Here is a 19,483-nt window from a genome sequence, read left to right on the forward strand (position 1 = left end):
ATGAGCTGAGAGTGGCCCTTTCCAGCGGTTCCCACAGCCGGGCGCCATAGAGCCTGGAGCTGCCCATTCCAGGGGTTCTCACAGCTGGGTCGCCATGTAGACTGGAGCTGCCCATTCCAAGGGTTCTCATTGCTGAGGCGCCATAGAGCCTGGACCTGCCCATAACAGACGTTCGCACTGTAGGGGTATGATAGGGCCGGGAGCTGCCCATTACAGAGGTTCTCACTGCAGTGGCACCATAAAAACAGGGGTTGTCCATTGCAGAGGTTCTCGCTGTAGGGGTGCAATAGAGGCAGGAGCTGTAGGGATGGCCTAGAGAGGCAGGAGCTGTAGGGGCGCCATAGAGGCAGGAGCTGCCCATTGCAGGGATTCTTACTGCATGGGCACCATGCAGCAGGGAGTTGCTCATTAAAGAGGTTCTCACTGCAGTGGCAACATAGAGCTGGGAGCTGCCAATTACAGGGGTCCTCATGGCAGGGGAACCATAACGTCTAGAGCTTCCCATTACAGGGGTTCTCACTGCAGGGGCATCATAGAGCCAGGAGCTGCCCTTTCCTGAGTTTCTCACTCCAGGGTGTCAGAAGGTGCTCACATCAATTCCACAGGAGCCGAAGATGTACCCAAAACCCCTCCACCAATGCCAGAGTTCACCAAATAGAATCAGTTATCTCTGAGCAACAGCAGGGGGAAAGGGGAAGTGGACAAAGAGAGAGAGAGACTGGCTTGAAGAGGAGATAGTCAGTACTTCTTCTTTCATTAGCTCTATCTCTTTTATTGAATTGGGGGGTGTTGTTTTCCTGCAGAGGAGAGAAAGATTGGACAAGCACTCTAAATGCACTTCTCCTGAATATTTCTATGTGACAAGCAGTTAAACATTACATTAAAATCTAGTAAACTCATTACCCAATACTTCCCAAGGATTGCTTCTCTCTGTAACATTCGCTTGGTGTTTATGTAAACAATTCAGTAGCGATTGTTAAATGATATAATAGTCAAGAAATGTTCTGAATACTTGGTTTGCTCTTCTAAATTATCGACAAGTTTCTGTGTTGATACACTGCTGCGAGATTACAAATAGATCCTTGAAGCATATGAAGAGTAATTGTTCTTACCAGGATGGAAGAGTTCACTCAGTAGTTTAATCCAAAGAAAAAAATTAAACACTTTACCTCGTTCTTCAGAGAGTATTAGATTAGGACTAAATTTCGTAAAGAACACTCCGAATATTAGAGTTTTCTTTCAGGTTGTGACTAGAGGAAAATACTAATTTCCTCACTCGAGCTTGAGTTAAATAACTAAGTCTTACATTCAGTAGCGTTACTAGACTTTAGCATGTTTTTTGAATATGCACAGACAAGCGCCGCCGAGACACTATCCAAATTTTCAGTCAGGTACTGGAATTTCAGCTAAAACAGCTGCGCAGAAGTGAGACGCGACTGAATAACATAAAATAAATTAAAACATTAAACTAATAAAAAATCTTTTACATTTCCCACTCCAGTCAGTGGAACAGTAAGGAAAGTGTTGGATAGCGGAGGTGTAAGAATTACAATTCCTACTCCAGTGAGTGCATCAGTTGGGAAAGTGTTGGAAAGCGGAGAGGTAAAATTACTATTCCCAATCCAGTGAATGCTACAGTAGGGAAAGTTTTGGATAGTGGCGAGATAACATTTACTATTCCTACTCCAATCATTTCAGAGGGGTATAAATTACTAATTCCATTCCAGTCAGTGCAACAGTAGGGAAAGTGTTGGATTGCAAAGGGGTGAAAATTACTATTCCCACTCCAATAATTGTAACAGTAGGGAAAGTGTTGGATTGCAGAGGGGTAACACTTAATATTCTCACTCCAGTCAGTTAAAAATTAAAAACAAACTAATTATTATCAACACAACTATTTAAAAAACAAAATAAGTAATCAAATATATAAATATGTTAAAATTAAAATACAAATATATATAATATTAACAATTAAAGAAACATTATAATGTTAAATGCATATGACAAATACCTGTAAATATTATATCAAATAAAAGAAAAAATAATTTTCAAACAAATAAATATTTTTATTAGAAATTATTTAAAAACAAAAACATAAATTATTACATACATTTAAATTTTTTATTTCCTACCCTATGACACTACACAATTCACAACCCACATCTAATTAAAAAAATGTACTTCCAATATTAGCATAATTAATTACCAATGGAAGCAATTAAACAAATTAAAACTCATAAAAACTAATTAACTTCCCACACTTTACCCCTTTAATCCCCACAACCCACAGCTAAAATTAAACTGTAAAATAATGAATTACATAATTAGGACATATTTACAATTAAACAATTAAAAGTATTTAACAACTTAGGGCCCAATTCCGATCTCAGTTGGAAGGGCTCAGAATCGCATTTGGTTTTACCAAAGCTGATCCGGAGCCCTGTTTCTGACCGACTCATTCCCAATTCCGAACGCTAAAGTACGATGCCTGGAAACCCTTAGCATGTCTGAATCCTTTCCAGATGGCATATGGAGAGAAAGAGCCTTCATGAGCCAAATCATACAGCTCTATGGAGTAGGTTTTCCAACCGAGTAAGTACGATGAACTATTCGGACAGCCTTTACGATTCCTTTTGCCTGGGTCAAAAAAGCTGCTGGAATCTTGTCTTTAGGGGCCCACAGCAGGCCCCCCTTCACCCGGGGCCCTCCGACTCATGCCCATGGGGGTACCCATGGGTCTCCCCTTTCAGACCATGCACAGTGTGGCAGGCACCAAGGGGTGCCCGCTACAGGGTGCACAATGATATCCAACCACCCCTTTTGTCAATGGGAGCCTGTGTATGCCTACGGTACACAGGCTCCAATTGAAGTCAATAGGAGTCCAACCGAATTGTATCCGGATGCATTCAAATGCATCATACTTGTTCCGTTGGACTCCCCTGACACGATTCATATTGAAAGCATTCAGGACACGAGTCGTTCGGTTTGGTTTCTGAACAAGATCGGAATCGTGCCCTAATTATGAAGTGAGTAAAATTAATTTACTTCACACCCTTTCCCCTATAAAAGGAAAACCCTCGTACAAACAAATATAAACAATTACTCTAATTAAATATCAATTAATTAATTAATAATTATTGTTGGACCTTGGGTCACCAGACCACATAGGATAGGTTGGCACCAGTAGGAAGGTCTAATCCAAAGGCAAAAGTGTTAAGCTTGCGTCACACCCTCGCAGTAACTCAGCGTCCCTCCATTCAAAAATAACACTACACCAGTTTGGAAAAATACGTTTCACTTTTATAAAGGTTTTTGTAAACTTTTGCTTCTTTCATTTGACTATTTCGTCACTACTCACATTAAGTATTTCTTCCCCAATCAATTCAACAGTACATTGTTTCTTAACTCAATGGGGTCACCAGGGGCAATATGAATTCTATAATAAAGGTATTTCCTTAGTTAAATTGACTTAGCAATTTAAGAAGCAGAGTCTGTCACCTACAAAGGAACAAGGGATTATTCACCTGGGTCCAGATGGAGAATTAACTACTACAATCCACTTAATTAGATTGATTCAGGTGTTTAACAAATGGATGCCAGAGTCTTCTTCCTCTTCCCCCCCCCCCTAAAGGAGAAAAGTTAAGCAACAATCACAGACAATATCAACGTTGTAAGGGTTCATTTGTCTCATTCTGCTTTGTCACCCTTCTCTACTTTAATTGTTCCCTTTAGCACGAGTTCCAGTAGCCAGATTAGTGCTTCCAGTAATCAAATGAGGGGAGAGTCTCCCTTCCAGGACCTTTCAATGTTAATCCCCGGACCCTCACAGCCCCCAGTTCCCTCCTTACTTGAGGTAAATAGATTTCGTCTCCACCGCCTCTGTCAGCTGAGGGTGGACAGAGGTTTTAATCAGCCCCTATCTGCTCCCAACAGCGCCTCCCCCACCGGTCAAGCCGATCGATCACATGGCTGACACCGTGGGCGGTCGCGTGGGAATAATGGAGGCGGTGGTAGAGGCTCTCTCACCGCCCTTCGTTAAGCCGTCTCCGTCGTCTTCTGGGTGAGCGGCTCCAATGAGCAGGCGCGGGAGATCAGTGGCTCTTCTCCGGTCCTGCTCATACGCGGCAGGTCTCCTGTTGCCACTCCGCCCCCTCCCAGGGATCAGCGGTCGCTACACAGGGCCTGCGCAGAACCGCGCCAGCACAATTCTCCCAGCCACTCACTCAGCCCTACTTTTCCTTAGAGCGGCCAACGGCTTCCTAGTGTCTCTGCCACTAACTCCTTCCCCTCCTTCACATCCAGAGAATACCGCCATCCCAGAGTACTGAACCAATCTCAGGGCTGAGAGACAGGCAGTATACTCCACGGGGGTCCCGCTACCTTCCACCAGGTCTCTCACGTGGGAAAACAATCACACGTTAGCGCTTTTAAGCACAGGTGAGGGGGAGAACAGTTGGGAAAACCGTGGATTAACTATGGATGAAAAAGAAAGGAGGGGGGAATCAAATCCGCACTTTCAGTCCTCTCTCTTATCGTGGCAGGGCTTTCAAAAGTTCGAGTAGATGTTCACTCACTGGACAACTGGGCCAAACTACCTCTCAGTTCAGTCTCCTAAAGTCACTCCAATTCCCCTCAGGCTAGAGGACAGTCTTTCTTGACTCTGGAGGACCTTCTGTCCAGGGACAACAGGAACGCAATTTAGCAGGGTCAGGTCTGCAGAAAAGGGGGATGGTGATAGCAGTAAGGAGGCAACCCTTAAAAAGTAGTCAACCCTCTGAATGTCCTACACCACCTAGCGCCACAGCCTGCACTCCAGCTGACTTTCTCTGTATGACAAAATGGCCGCCCTACAGCTGGCCTTTTATACCCCTAGCCTCAAGTGTCCAGAACAGGCCAGAAGGTTCTAGATTCCCCATATGAGTCTATGGCCCTGTCCCTGAGGTAATAAGTTGTGGCAGTTACCGGCCACCATTTTGTAGGACTACATTTTCATGTTAACAGTTGGGCTTCTAGGCCTAAGAAAAATTATAGGGTCAAGGAGTACCTAAACCCTAGGACAACACCTAAAAATTCCAGTGGACATGAAAAACAAAGGTTAGGAGGCAGAAAGGGGACAAAAAGAAATAAATAAGTAGGAGGGACCCTCCAAAGGGCTGACAGGTCTAACAATAATCATCAACAAATTATTTATTAATTTAACATAAATGTACTTCCCACCCTTTACCCCTATAAACCCCACAACTCACACCTCAAATCAATTACACAATTTCCATATTTAACTTTCAATTAATTATTTAATAATAATTACAAACTAATTATTAATTAAAAATACATACATTACTTCCCACCATTTACTCCTATAAAGCCCACAACCCACCCTTAAAATTAATTACACAATTACATAATTAATGTGCAATCAATGAATTTATATATATCAAAACGAATTATGAATTTGTCAAAAATACATGAGTTCCCACCCTTTGCCCCGATAAACCCAACAACCAGCACCAAAAAAATTATTTAAAAATTACCATAATGAGTTACAAATTAATTGATGTGAATTGACAACCAACTAGTAATTAATTATACATAAATTTCTTCCCACTCTTTCCCTATAAACCCCACAAACTGCACCTAAATATTTACATTGGCATTATTAATTACCAATTAATTCATTGCTATTAATTAACAACTAATTAATAATTAATTACAAATAAATTACTTCCCACAATTAACACTAAAAATCTCAAATAAATATATTTTAATAAATAAAAATAATCATTATTTATTATGAATAAATTACTTCCCACCCTGTTCCCCGATAAACCCACAACACGCTACAAAACTCAAAAACGCAACATTAAATTAAAATAAAATTGATAACTACTAAAAAGGTAACACATATGTTAAAAAACATAAACAATACTTATACAAAAAACAACCAACACATACATTTAAATATAAACTAAAATATATAACACTAATTAGAAAATCAATGTTTTAAACAACTATATTTTTGCAAACGATATTAATGACTCCTATAATTTTAAAAATGATATTTCTTACCATGAATTCGATATTTTTGACCAGGATATTTTTGTGGTCGATATTTCTGTGTCTCGATATTTCTGTGTCAACATTTCCAACTTGATATTCTATCTGAATACTCACTCACACACATTCCCTATGCAACACTACTCAATTCCAGAGGTATCAACCAGTCCATAAGGCGCGCTCCCACACACATACGCACTAAACACCTTATTGGTATGCCACTAGCAGTTCAATGGATCACAACCTGCAGACTGCTTGGTCCCAGCCTCCCGTCAGCCTGATTGTCCTAGACCCCCGGATGGAAGTTAGCCATCCCCACCTCCCAGACCCTGGGCCGCATGCAGCTGTAGTCACACTTAATATGGGCCTCTGGAAGCAGGTGGGAATATGTAGCAGTTTTAATTAGAAGGTAGAAATAAACAAGGGGAGTTTAGCAGACATTTTGGGAAGATCACCCACAGGTCTCAAAACACAAAGGAGTCATGCAGTCTCTTGACCCACCTCCGAACTGTCTTAGAAGCATTCCATCAATCCAGGATATCTCTCTCACAACTGCCTGGCGCCAAGATGTCTTCGTTATGGGTCAGGTGGAGAGAGGGCAGTTGGTCCTCCGCGATGCGGGTCAAAAGAGAACAACCAATGAATGGGGAGCAATACAGGGGAGCCTCTCGATAGGAATAGGTGACCCAATTGGTGCACGATGATCCGGGTTGTGCCCATGCAATCCAGGACATCATCAGGTGCGCGTTGGTTTGAGTCGCACCAGACACTTCGGATTTCAAACCCGATGAGTTGCAAATTCCACACCTCTATGGAAAATAAGGCACAATGATTGGTGCACGTTGACATGGGCTGCCCCAGGCAATTTCGATTGCATACATGAAGAGTTGCACCTACGGGGAAATGAGGCACAATGTCCAGTGCATGATGATACAGGTTGCACCGGACTAGTTTGATCACAAACAGGTGCCAGTCAAGCAGACTCACATGAGGTAGAATGAGGCATTACTATGAGTAGACCCCACCTCCGAGAGTCACACCCTTTGAACCGGACATTGCATGCAATGAACATACAATGTAGCACGAGAGAGATGTGACATGATCGACAAATGGGCCACCAGGAGTCTGGCAACCTGTGAATCAGCTCATCTCTAACTAGTAGCTGTGGCACAGGTACCAAATGCCTTAGATGTGGGCACGATTTCTGGGTCTCTAAACGTCAAAATTCCGTCTCCAGACACAAGTCTTATTTCCACGCTCACACCGCGATATCACTTGAGATTCAGTAGCTGATGTGGGCACTTGAGAGGGCGCTGCTCCCCATATGTCACAGGTAGATGATGTAGGTCCCTCGTGGGATATCTTTGATGTCCTTGAGATCTCTGAGAGAACAGGAGACGGCGATCAGGCACTTGGAGAGCATACTTCAGAGCGCCACACATCAGCAGGTCCTCAGCACAGTCCAGCCCCTAGCAGTACAGTTATCCTCCATGTGCACAACGGCGTCCTCTGGCAGTGTGCACCCCACAGTCTGGGTTCCCCGGTCAAACGTCCCCACAAGCGTATTTCATAGGTACTGAAAAACGCCCACAGGTATTACTGACTACCTGGGTGAACCTGCGCTGGTGCGCACACAGACCTGGGATAGCAGGTTTGACACATAGTCCCCAGCACCAGGACACGAGTTTAACTATTATGTGTGTCAGTGCGTGTGCACAATCCTGCGATAGCAGGCGGCGCACACCATCAGGGGCCCCATTGGTGCGGGAGTGCACATCCAGTGGCCAGTAATGGTAGGTTGATTGTGAGTTTAATCACAATAGTTGCCTGTGTGCACACACCTGTCTGCAATGGCAGGCCGGCCCATGTTTCAGAATATCGAATGAGGGCTACACGGGTATGAAGGGCGCACACACTTTCACACCCTAATGACAGTGGGAAAGTGTCCTGGGCCCGGAGGCCACATTAGAGAGTCATCAAACCCCAGGAAGAAAAAGATAAAAAGTCCAGGAGAACTCTAACTGACGATTATTAGGTCCAATATCTTAATCAGTGGTTCAATGATTTTGTGACTAACAGAACCAAGACCATGAATCGGGGGCATCTATGAATCGTGCACCATGGAACTTGACAGGGGGGTGCTTCAAGGCTCCTGGGTTAGCCCCACACTCTTTAACTCTATGTGGCCCCCTTGCCAACATTTTCAAAACATTCAGATTTTAACTTCTTTTATACGCTGATGACACAAAGCTAATAATCTCCTTCGATAAAGATCCGAACAATGCAGAAGAAGGTGTTTCAGCCAGGATACAAGCCATTGATGGCTGAATGACAGAAAACTGTCTCCAGGTGAATACCAGCAAAACCAAGATTATATTGTATTGTTTGGCAGGTCCCAACCACTCTGGACCCACAACTGCCGGCCTTCTGAATTAGGGTTCATGCCAATTCCTAAATTGACTAAAACGTGAGAGTACGTCTTGATCAGCCGCTCACTATGAAAGACCAGGTTCTGACTCCCACAAGCACCTGTTTTCATGTAATGCGCCTGCTGAGAGGAGTCTTTCCTCGACTTCCACTTTCTGTGAGGAAAACTTTGGTCCAAGCATTGGTTATCATCTGCCTATATTACTGTAATGCCTTATTGGATTCTATCAATGAGGCACTACTGTCTAAATTTCAAGTTGTCCAAAACACTCAGCTTGTCTCATTCAGAATCTTCCACCCAGGATTGCTTCTACTCCCCTTTTGCGCTTACTTCACTGGCTCCCTGTCTGCAAAATGATGATGTTTAGGTCTCGCCTGGCGTTGCAGCGCATGCGCTCCTCGCTCTGCGAGATCTATTGTCGTCGGGTTGCTTTCAGAAGTGGGGTGGGAGCTCCACCCATGCTTTTGATTGGCGCATGTCACAATTTATGCTGAACTCTCGCTTTTCATTGCAAGTGAGGCTTGTTTGTTCCCTCACTGTCTCCTTTTCAGCTCGCACACCCGGAGTGGATATTTTGCTCTCGCATGGCATCTATTTTGCTCGTGCACTGCGTCTCTTCCGCCTTGTTGCTGTACCCCCACCGGTCCGCCCCACCTGGCCCCCTGGAGTCCTCAAGAGTCCTCCCGCCTCAGGTGTCAGCGCTGGGCCATCCTATGCTGCATCACGGTTTCTCTGGCCATTGCCTAACTCACCTCTCACTCATCAGGGCTTGTTCCTCCGATCACCCCGATCCCTGGATGGGTGTTGCTGTGGATCACCTCAGCCCGCGCTGCTAGCTCGCCCAGCATTGTGCCGCTGCACTCCCGCCTCCAGCCTACTTGAGCGGCCGGCTGCGGCGGGTCTCTGTTTTAGGCCCATCTCAGTCAGCCGGTCAGAGTCGGTGCTCTCTGCTCCCCAGAGCAGTGTTGCTGGCAAGTCGGCGCTCATCACCACAGTGTTCTTCATGTTTTGGCCGCTGTGTGCACCGCCCTCACTCCCTTTAACGAGCACAGGGGACAGTCGCCGTTCTGCCACGCTCCCAGGGCTCCCAATCAGGCTGTAATTTTACAGCCTCTTCAGTTTCGATATCTCCGGGCTCCCCGGCCCTGTCGCAGCTCCATTCCTTTGGTTTTGCAGGTCTGCCAAGCTCCAGCTTCAGCTCATGCCTGCGTCAAAGGCTAGCCCACCCACCCGTCCAGCACCCAAATACAGGTCAGCAGGGACACCTCACTCACGGTTATAACAGGATTAATACGGGATCATGACGGAGCCTCACAGCTATGCTGCCGCCATGATCATGGTCCAACCCATGCCCCCGCAAGTGCCTTAGCTTTAAGATCAGTGCAAAACATTATCTATTCACAGTTTTAGCCTTCAGCATAAACTTTTTACCATGAGTTTTTATGGAATGCCTTGCTGTGGTTTTGACGCATCTCAGCTGCTAAGGATTCAAATGGCTTGTAAAGAGGAAAGGAGCACCGTGACGCTGCCCAAAATCCGAACAACAGTTACTCAGATTCACCATTTGGGGTAATCATCATTGTAAAAAATTCCCTTCTTCAGCTAGTGTAGGCTAAAAATTCCCTGGGTGCAACACTGATTGCTCAGTTGGCTGACGCTTTCTCAAGAGTGGAGAGTGTACTGGCATTTCAGAGACTTGATTCCAGTTTTCCAGGCATAATCTCTCAGTTAAAATTACGGGAAAGTTGTTAGGCATGATGGCTTTGTGCGTACAGTTCCCTAGGCATGCCTCAAAATCCTTCCTTTGCAAGAGTGTTTGTCGTCACAATGAGTGCAGGCTTCTGAGGATCTAGTGTTGTCACCTCAGAGTTACCACAAACCTCAGTGGCAGAACACTCAGAATCTCACTACAGGGTGATCCTTTGCAAATGCCCAGCCACACACAATTCTCAGGATGGACATCTTGCTTCAAGGATGGTCAGCCCTTATGCCCTATTTCACAATTGAGGCAAAGTAGACTCAGCGTAAATCAACAGTTTCACATCCGTGTGTTTGACTGGAAGTAGTGTTTCTATAGTTGAAAGCTTTCCATACACGCTTGTTAGGGAAAATGTACTTGGACCCACAGGCAGCATGACAGTGGTGTACTGCATTGGGAAACAGGGAGAACACATGTCCTACTTTTATCCGAGATGCCACATGTGGAACTGCGCCCTGTAACACCACACAGAGCACCTTCCAAACATTGATGACTGTAGACTGGCTCCGTAGACACCATCAGGATATGCAGTTGAAGCCGGATCCCAAGATATTCAATTCAGGCTTTCTAAGGTGGAGCTCAGCAGGCATAGAACTGGTTGGCCCTGTTCAAAATCTAAATGGTCAGTCTCTGAGCCCAGGTTCTCACACCCCCAGTCCCAGGACATAGCTCTGTGGATAAAGTGGTCCGAAGTTCACATAAGTCTGTCTGCCTCTTACTGATGATTGAAGTGGTATTCAAAATGCAGCAGGCACAAAGGACTTTGATTGTTGTTGCTCCAAAATGGGCCTGATTAAGTCGGTGCTCAAAATGTTCACTCAGCTCAAACCTGTTGACAATGCAGGCTGGTCACATTTACCACACCAATGTGTGTTCATTGAGTGTAGCTATTGGGCTCCTGAAGTCCTACGGTTCACAAGCGCATGAACAGTCGTAAGGAAGCCCAGTTATGCAGATAAATGCAAACAATGTGTTCAACACTGTGATGAGCCTCTGTGGGTCCAAGCACTGAAGAGCTGTGCCTTGAGCAGGGCTTGCCTACTCTTCTATTCGAATTACCTTGTCAGAAGTACATGGCCACTTACGAACAGGCAGTCGATTTCTCTATGGAAGACCCCTGTCATGAAAGCCTCCATGAACAGTTTGAGATAAGCATTTCATAGCGCGATGGGCGCCCCGTTGGGATTGCGACATTAATTTAACACGACTCATGCTCACCACGCCCACTAACCTGGGAAGTTGCATTTTCTGTAGCAATCACTTCTTGCACAGTTGTTGCACTATCATTTGAAGAACGTTTCATTCAAGTACACAGAGTCTTGCTACGCGCAGACCCGCTGTTCCTTCCACAGGTTGTATCTCCTTATATCCTCAACCAAACCACTGAGTTGTCAGCATTCCTTTGGAATCCATCAGGCAGGACACAAAAGGTGCTGGACTCATAGGTGTTAATCAGCCTTAGTGCGAGGGTGCCGGCCTTGCGGGGATGATTATTTTTGTACAGGAAGGGAATCCTCTCTGTACAAAAATAATCACAAGAGGTTTTTCCTCTTTCTATGGGAGCTGCAGAATGCAGCACACATAGAAAAAGGAAAAACTAGGAGAAATAAAGATATTTCTCTCCGTTGCGCCTCCGTTACGCCTCCCCTCGTGAATCTGGGGCAGTGTCAAAAGGCCATGGACGTTGCTGGGAACGCCCCCAGCAACACCCATTGCAGCCCCTTTAATGCAGAAAAAGTGACGTTCCGATGGCGCAAGGAGTCTAATAAATGAGGCCCAGGGTCTCTGCTCATTCATTCATGAAACCTTACTGTTTTGCCCTTCAGGCTGGAAAACAAAAACATAAGTTGATGAAACAGTTTTAAAGGTGTTCTTTGCTATAGCTGTCTACATTTTTTGTCAGTCTCAGTCCCCGGAGGATGGGTATTTTAAGTCGAAACACAACATATGATGTATAACACATAATGCGAACGGAAAATGTTGTTTAACTGTAAGAAAGCCTTTGCAGCTTGTCATTGTGTAGAATCACAGGCACCAGCCATCTCCTCTGTGATAGAAACCAGAGTTCTTGTTACATTTGTTTTATGACACATTTGGGGGCATATTACCAACAACGGGGGCTAAATATCGCTGTGCGCGAGTAGCGCAATTTTAATTATTGCCGGCTATCGCAGGATCTTATTGCCCGGGTAGAGCATTATTAACAACAATTATCACCCAGGCGATAAAAATCCAGCAATAGCTGGTGAAATGCAGGAATATCGCTGGAAATCCAGTGATATTCCTGCAGCAATAGGGAATTACTTGTAAATAGCCCATGGTGGTTGCAGCCTGAGATTCCACCACCCATAACATATAGCTAAGTCCGAATTCCATCAGACGTTAGCTTTCAGCGATAACTGTGTGTGAGAGGGACAGGCAAAAGAAGAAGCGAGGAGGCCAAATTTGTGGATCAATGGTGTCAGGATTTATTCATCTATAACAGGTCTGATCTCTAAGTGTCCTGGAGGATAGTACACTGGGCGATGAACTCAGATTTCTTCCTTGTAGGGTTCCTGCAATGCTCTCAGGGACGGTTCCTCTTTTGCTGTTGATTCCGCTGTGGTCACGCACCCCGGCAGCCTCAGGGACAAACTACAGACAGAAGTGGTGATAAATTAACTGTCCTCAGTTTCCTCAAATGAGAACCCTTCACCAGATAGGATATACCCTTCGTGGTTTTTATGGACTGGTTGGTGACAAGCTAACAGAGTTAAGTGGTTGTCGCTGTCTAAAAAGGGGGAGGTTTAAATAGCCTTAGAGTAAGGAGACATAAGAAACAGAGGAACAAAGAAGCTGTGACCACCACACAAGAAGACGCCACGCGATGGAGCCGGCCTGATCCATATTTTCAAATAGTTACTTTTGGGCTATCTGACCCTATCTAGAGAAAACCTAATAAAATTGGAATGTCTCTTCATAAAATAAACAAACAAATCTGTTTTTAACCTGGAGCCTACTCTGGAGGAAATGTAAGTCAACTGTTGAGAAGAGTTCACTCCAACTGCCCTGAAGAAGTCCATGGAGGACGAAACACGTTGGCTACTGGATAGAAGAAATGAATAAAGATTTAATCTTCAAAAATACACCTAAGGAAATGAATAAAGATTTAATCTTCAAAAATACACCTAAGGACTCTGCTACTCAATTCATTGAATAATTTTGGACTTGTGTCGAATGTTCTTTAGTGTAACAGATTTCTGAAATACTTACGTGAGTGCTGGATCAATTGTCAAAAAATTGTTTGCTAGAACAAGTTTCTTGTTTTAGGAGATCTAGGGAAAGGAATCTCCGATCCGGGCCACCACTCTAACAAGGCATTATATAGGATAAGTGCAATTGTGCTATAAACCCCATTTCCCATTTTAAAGAAGCTGTGAGGGACTGCTATGAGGAACACAAGTGCTCCTGAGTGTGGGGAGGTTTCACATCCAAGCGTGATATGTGAGAAAAAACGGTTGTGCTGGCAATATTTACAGTGCCCCGTTCTCTACCCTCAACCCCCTTCCTTACTCGTCCCTCCCTCCCAAGTCACGTACCGCATCAGCCGCAATCCTCCTGGATTGCAGCGGCTCGTCAGCGTCCCCCGGGTGCATCCACCACTTCTCCATCCAGAACTCTGCTTCCTCCTCCGGCTCGGGTAAGGCGTCGGGTCTTTCTGCTGCTCTCCTTGTTGCTCTCGTCCTCTGTCCGGTCCTTCTCCGCGCTGCTCCGTACTTCTCCTTCCAGTCCGAGAACTCCGAGTTGTTCTCACGAGACCCTTTCATACTCTGCGGGTCCCGCCTCTCTGTTCGCCCATTGGCTCCTGCATTCCTCAGACGGGACTCCTCCCTGTGTGCAAGAGGCAGTGGAAGAGATTAACTCTTTCTCTCCCTGCCTCCGAGAAACGGGACTGTTTGGTTTCCGGCATAAATGGAGGAGGGGCAATGAGTCTACTGAAGCCACGTCCTCACACCGTGGTTAGCGCGGGTTTTGACATCGCTATGTGTGTCAGGACAGGCCTTGTAAATACCGTGATGTGCGGTTAGCGACTTATTCCCTGTGGTTTTGCTCGAGAATGCCTACTTTGCATCTCATTAGAGATGCGATGCAAGGCATAAGCAAAACCAGTGCTACGACAAGGAAACACGGGCTAGCGTGTCCTCGCTGATTCTGCGATGCCATTATCGCTACTTTTCGGCAAAAACGGCTGCTAACGCGGCGATAATGGGCTTGTTAATATGCCCCTTCATCTTTTACTTTATATGCACAAGCAAAAACACGTATCTCGACATGGAAAAATACCACAATCGAATGTTGAGTCTTCTCTGCTTACTGATGCGTTGTAGATTTTTTACATATTCATGAATGAATCATTCTCGAAATTGAAATTTAACCTCGACATAATAAATTGTAATATTGTGCACCCAACACTAGATGGCAGGGTGGTTCCCAGTATGTGACTAAAATCTGCTCAGCTGTATGTAGGCGGTGACATTTTCCACATATGGAACTTGTTGGCACAGGTAGGTACTTGTGACAAATAGGGACCCTCTCCTCTAGTCAGGATAAGGGGATTACACTCCTAAAATAACCTCTGCTCACCCCCTTGGTAGCTTGGCATGAGCAGTCAAGGCTTACCTCAGAGGCATTGTAAGTTAAGCAGTTGTGACCACATACAGTAACCCAGTGACAACACTACAGACACCACACAGGTTTTATATAAAAAAAGTATACTTTATAGAGTTACCACAAGACCTTAAACGACAAAAATACACAATACCATTACTTTAAGATGGTAGATTTAAGCTTAGTTCAGTTTATTTCTTAGATGCAACACTCTGTGTCAATGTACCTTAGGTTGCGTTGCGCTTCCACGACAAGCAATGTCGCAGCGATGGGAAATGCGGCAAAGTTCAGGTGCAAAGAAATAAAGACATGAAGATCTTCCAGATGCGGCACGCTTCTCGGGGATGCAAGAAGTTCTCGGTTCGATGGGTGGACTACAGCGGCGACATCTACAACAATGCGACGGCAGCAGATCCAGCTGTGACGCTCTTCTCCGACGATGCGAGAAGCTTCCGCTTGATGAGACAACTACAGCCGCAACATCCAAGATGCGACGGCAGCAGCCCTGATGGCAGCGTGCTTCTCGGGATGCGAGGTGCTCTTGGTCAATATGGTGCAGTGCGACAGTTCCAGCGGCAACACCCTCCTTTGGAGTTGCGACGGCAGGCACCGCGATGGCGACCCGCTCCGACCTCGTTGCAAGATTCTTTTCCTGATGCGGTGCAGTGCGGCAGCTCCAGTGGCGACACCCTCCTTCAGAGTTGCGACGGCAGCAGCAGTGACGGCAACACGCTTCCTCTTCATTGCGGCACGCTTCTCTCCGATACGGTGTAGTGCAACAGTTCCAGCAGCGACACCCTCCTTCGGAGTTGCGACGGCGGTCCCAGCGACGGCGACACGCTTCTTCTCGTTGAGTCGCGCTACCAGCTCCTTGCGACACGTAGTTCCTCAGAAGGCCCAAAACAGCATCAGGCACTTCCAAAAGAACTCTGGGGAGCTGGGTGGTGAAGTCTGTTGTCACTGAGACTTCAGCAGGAGGCAAGCTCTTTTCCAAGCCCTTGGAGATCCTTCACTAGTTGAAAGCAAAGTACACAAAGTTCCTTTCTCCTTCCTTTGGCAGTAAGGCAACCACTGCAGGCCCCAAGCGAGACTTCAGCTTGGAAATAGTCTCTCCTCAATTTCTTCAGGTTCCTCTCCTCAGTAAAGGTTTCTTCTTGTAGTACAAAAGTGATGGGTCCCAAAACTTATACCCCAAAATCCTTTGCTCTCTGAGGGGAGAGTGGCCTTTGCCCAGTCCAAACCAGTTCTGAAGCACTCTGTTTACCAGACTTCTCCTTTCCTTTCACAGTGCAGGGCAGGCACATCAGACGCCCCACAGGAGGTGGAGCCAGCATTATGGAAGACAAGTAAAGTCCTGGAGCACTTTGTTCACAGGACTCCTTCTCTTCTTTCAGTGTGCAGGGCAGAGACATCAGTCGCTCCCCAGGGGGTGGAGCCAGCATTGTGGAAGGCAGGCACAGCCCTATTCAAAGTTCAGGTGCACCCCTCCCTTCCATCTAGATGCAGATCTCTCTATTCACCACTGGGTGACTCAGCCTGTCTCTTGGAATCCCCAAGCCCTGTCATTCACAAAACCAGACAAAGGAATACACAACCTAGCAGAGGTAGGTTTGAATGGTTAGAAAAGCAAATTCCTACTTTCTAAAAGTGGTATTTGCAAACACAGAATATTAAAATAAACTTTACTAAAAGATGTATTTTATTATTCTGAGTCTAGGCATACTAAACTCGAATTTCTACCATATTCTCTGAGTCTGTTAGGATTTTAAAAAGTAATAACTCTAACAGCCCATTCTGGCCTATGGAGGACAGGTAGTCTTGCAATAGTGAAAAACGAAAATGGCTGTAATTCACTATTAGCCCTTGGGCCTACTGTAGGGGTGACTGATATGAAGAAAAGGGAAGGTTTAGGGACTGGCAAGTGGGTGCACTTGCCCAGACAGCATGACAGTACCAGACTGCACGCAGTCTCTGCAATGGCAGACCTTAGACACATATTACAAGTCTGCTTCTGTGGGTGGCACAACTAGTGCTGCAAGCCCACCAGCAGTATTTGGATTTACACGCCCTGGGCACACTCAGTGCACTACACTAGGGTCTGACAAGTAAACCAATTAGCCAAACATGGAACCACTGATTAATACATCAATTTACAATAGGGAGCACTTGCACTGTGGTACTGGACAGCAGTGGCACAGTGCCCAAAGCATCTAACACCAGCAAAAACACATGAGACAACAGCAAAAATGAAAGGGAGACCCACGCCAAGGGTGCCAGGTCTAACAATGGGCTTAATAATATGCCGTAGAGAATTCCCATAGAAGCCCATGTTCACACCAGAACATGGGCTTCTATAGGAATTCACAAGTGTGTATAATGTTAACGCTGTTTCTTGATAATATGCCCCAGAGTTAAGTTAGCAATTTCAAAAGTTTAAAAGCAATGAACGCTCCAAAGAGCGAATGGGATTGTATTGTACAGAACAGAAAAAAGCGTTCGCTACTTCCTTTCGTGAGACCAAAAGGTAAGTATTTAATTAGAGGCAACGCCAAAACAGTTACCTTAAATGTTGCTATTTCTCCTTAGAAACTCAAACCATCTCCAAATGTCTTTTTGCGATGTGTTAGTATTTATTGCATATTTGGTCAGTGTATATGGAATAAAGTAACCGCCGCAGGACATTATAACGATATTGCAAGCCACCGATGAATTCTATGACCATATATAGAGGAATGAGGCGAAGGCAAAGTACCTTTATAAGGTAATGGAACTGCGAGGTGACAGGTAATATCCTAATCATGTACAGCCAGGAGTAATTTATTTCTTATAATACGTGTTTACATCATCACCTAAATCCTTTCATATGGAAAAGACAGCATGCTTTCACACATCTATACTACTATTATAAAGAGAGAACAGAAACCTTTTGGCAAGGTAAACTCGGGAACCACAGCGCCATCCACACACCCAATACATTGTTGGAATCCTCAGGGTGTGTAGATGGACATAGGCAACATAAAATAAAAATGAAACGTAAATTAAAAAATTTAAATTTAAAAACAAAGTAGTCCCCTAAAACTAGCGCCGGCCGCGACATAGTGCTGACCCCGACCTAGACGTGTGTGGTGACGACAGGCGGGGAGGAGTGGTGTCGAGCGGCGAGGAGTGGCGGTGAAGTCCGGAGCGCGCGGAGGAATGGCGGCTCAGGTAAGGCAAAGGCGAGGCGGGCGGGCGGGAGGCGGTCTGGGCAATTTTGGGGCGGGCGGGCGGGGGCCCGGGCGGGTGTGCACAGAAGCCTAAAAGCGGGAGGCGGTCTGGTCAATGTCAGGGCGGGCGGGGGCCCGGGCGGGAGTGCACAGAAGCCTAAAAGCGGGAGGCGGGAGGCGGGCTGGGCAATGTCGGGGCGGGCGGGTGCCCGGGCGGGAGTGCACAGAAGCCTAAAATGCTGCCCCCAGCCCACTTCTTCCCCGGGCAACGCCGGGGCGGGCTGCTAGTGAGTAATAAAAATAGAATGTATAGTGGAAAGTCAAACCTATCAAAAAAGCTATTAAATATTATTTGTTGCCAAAAATCTTCAGAAGTAGTTCAATACAAATATTTTATGTTTAAATAAAGGCACAGTAGAAACCTGCAGAAAGAGTCTACCTTTTCTATAATTGCTCAACGAGAGCAAAAAATAAATATGTTGTCATAAATATCTACTTTCTGCTTGTGACTTTACATGAAAATAGACCAGAAGGAACAAAAGCAAGTTTTCATTTTTTAGGTTGAGAAGCACTCTTTTTTTGTTTTTTCTGGTGTGCCACGACCATGGCGCTCTTCACTGGCTACCATGCGCATAAGTTTAATAAGCACTGGTGCAGCACTATAGGGCATATTCTCAAGAACGTGTGATAACCATTGCAAAAGTAACTTAACGCAACTTCCAACATCGCTGACTAATGCAGGCAAATTACGCTGTGATAACAAAGCATTCTCAATACGGCGACCCCATGCGATAGTCTCCAGATAACACATCAACTGACCGCCTTAAAATCAATGCCAAACAAACATAAACGCAAAAAAAGCTGCGATGAGGCCAATTGCGAAACAAAAAGCAGTGAAAACCAGCAGCAGGCCTGCAAATTGCACGCATCTGGCAGGAAAATGCACCATAAAAGCAGAGTAAATAAACGAGATGACAACGTGCAAGCACAACCCCACAGCTGTGACGCAGAACAAATGACCATTGTCCAAATCAGATAGGCATTGCCACAATGTACATTGACATGCATACAATATGTAACCTGCACCAATGCGGAAACAAACATGGTACACACTGTGAAACCGCATCTCTCTCACATTGGAGAGGGACAAACCACACCCTCTACACACTGACGTGCCATGTCCATGACCAAACAAGAACAAAAGCACGTACCAATGTAGGGGAAGTGACTCTCCCTCACGTACATGCTGCCCATTTCGTGGAAATTGGTCACAGGGTGTAACCCTGCATCATGGCGGCACATATCAGAGCACAAGAGAATCCCTGTTGTCATGCCACAAATGACAGCCAGAATGGAATTAGTTGGGACACGTGTGAAACGCTGAAGAGT

The sequence above is a fragment of the Lissotriton vulgaris genome, chromosome 2_2 (genome assembly GCF_964263255.1).
Source record: "Lissotriton vulgaris chromosome 2_2, aLisVul1.2, whole genome shotgun sequence".
Lineage (NCBI taxonomy): Eukaryota > Metazoa > Chordata > Amphibia > Caudata > Salamandridae > Lissotriton > Lissotriton vulgaris.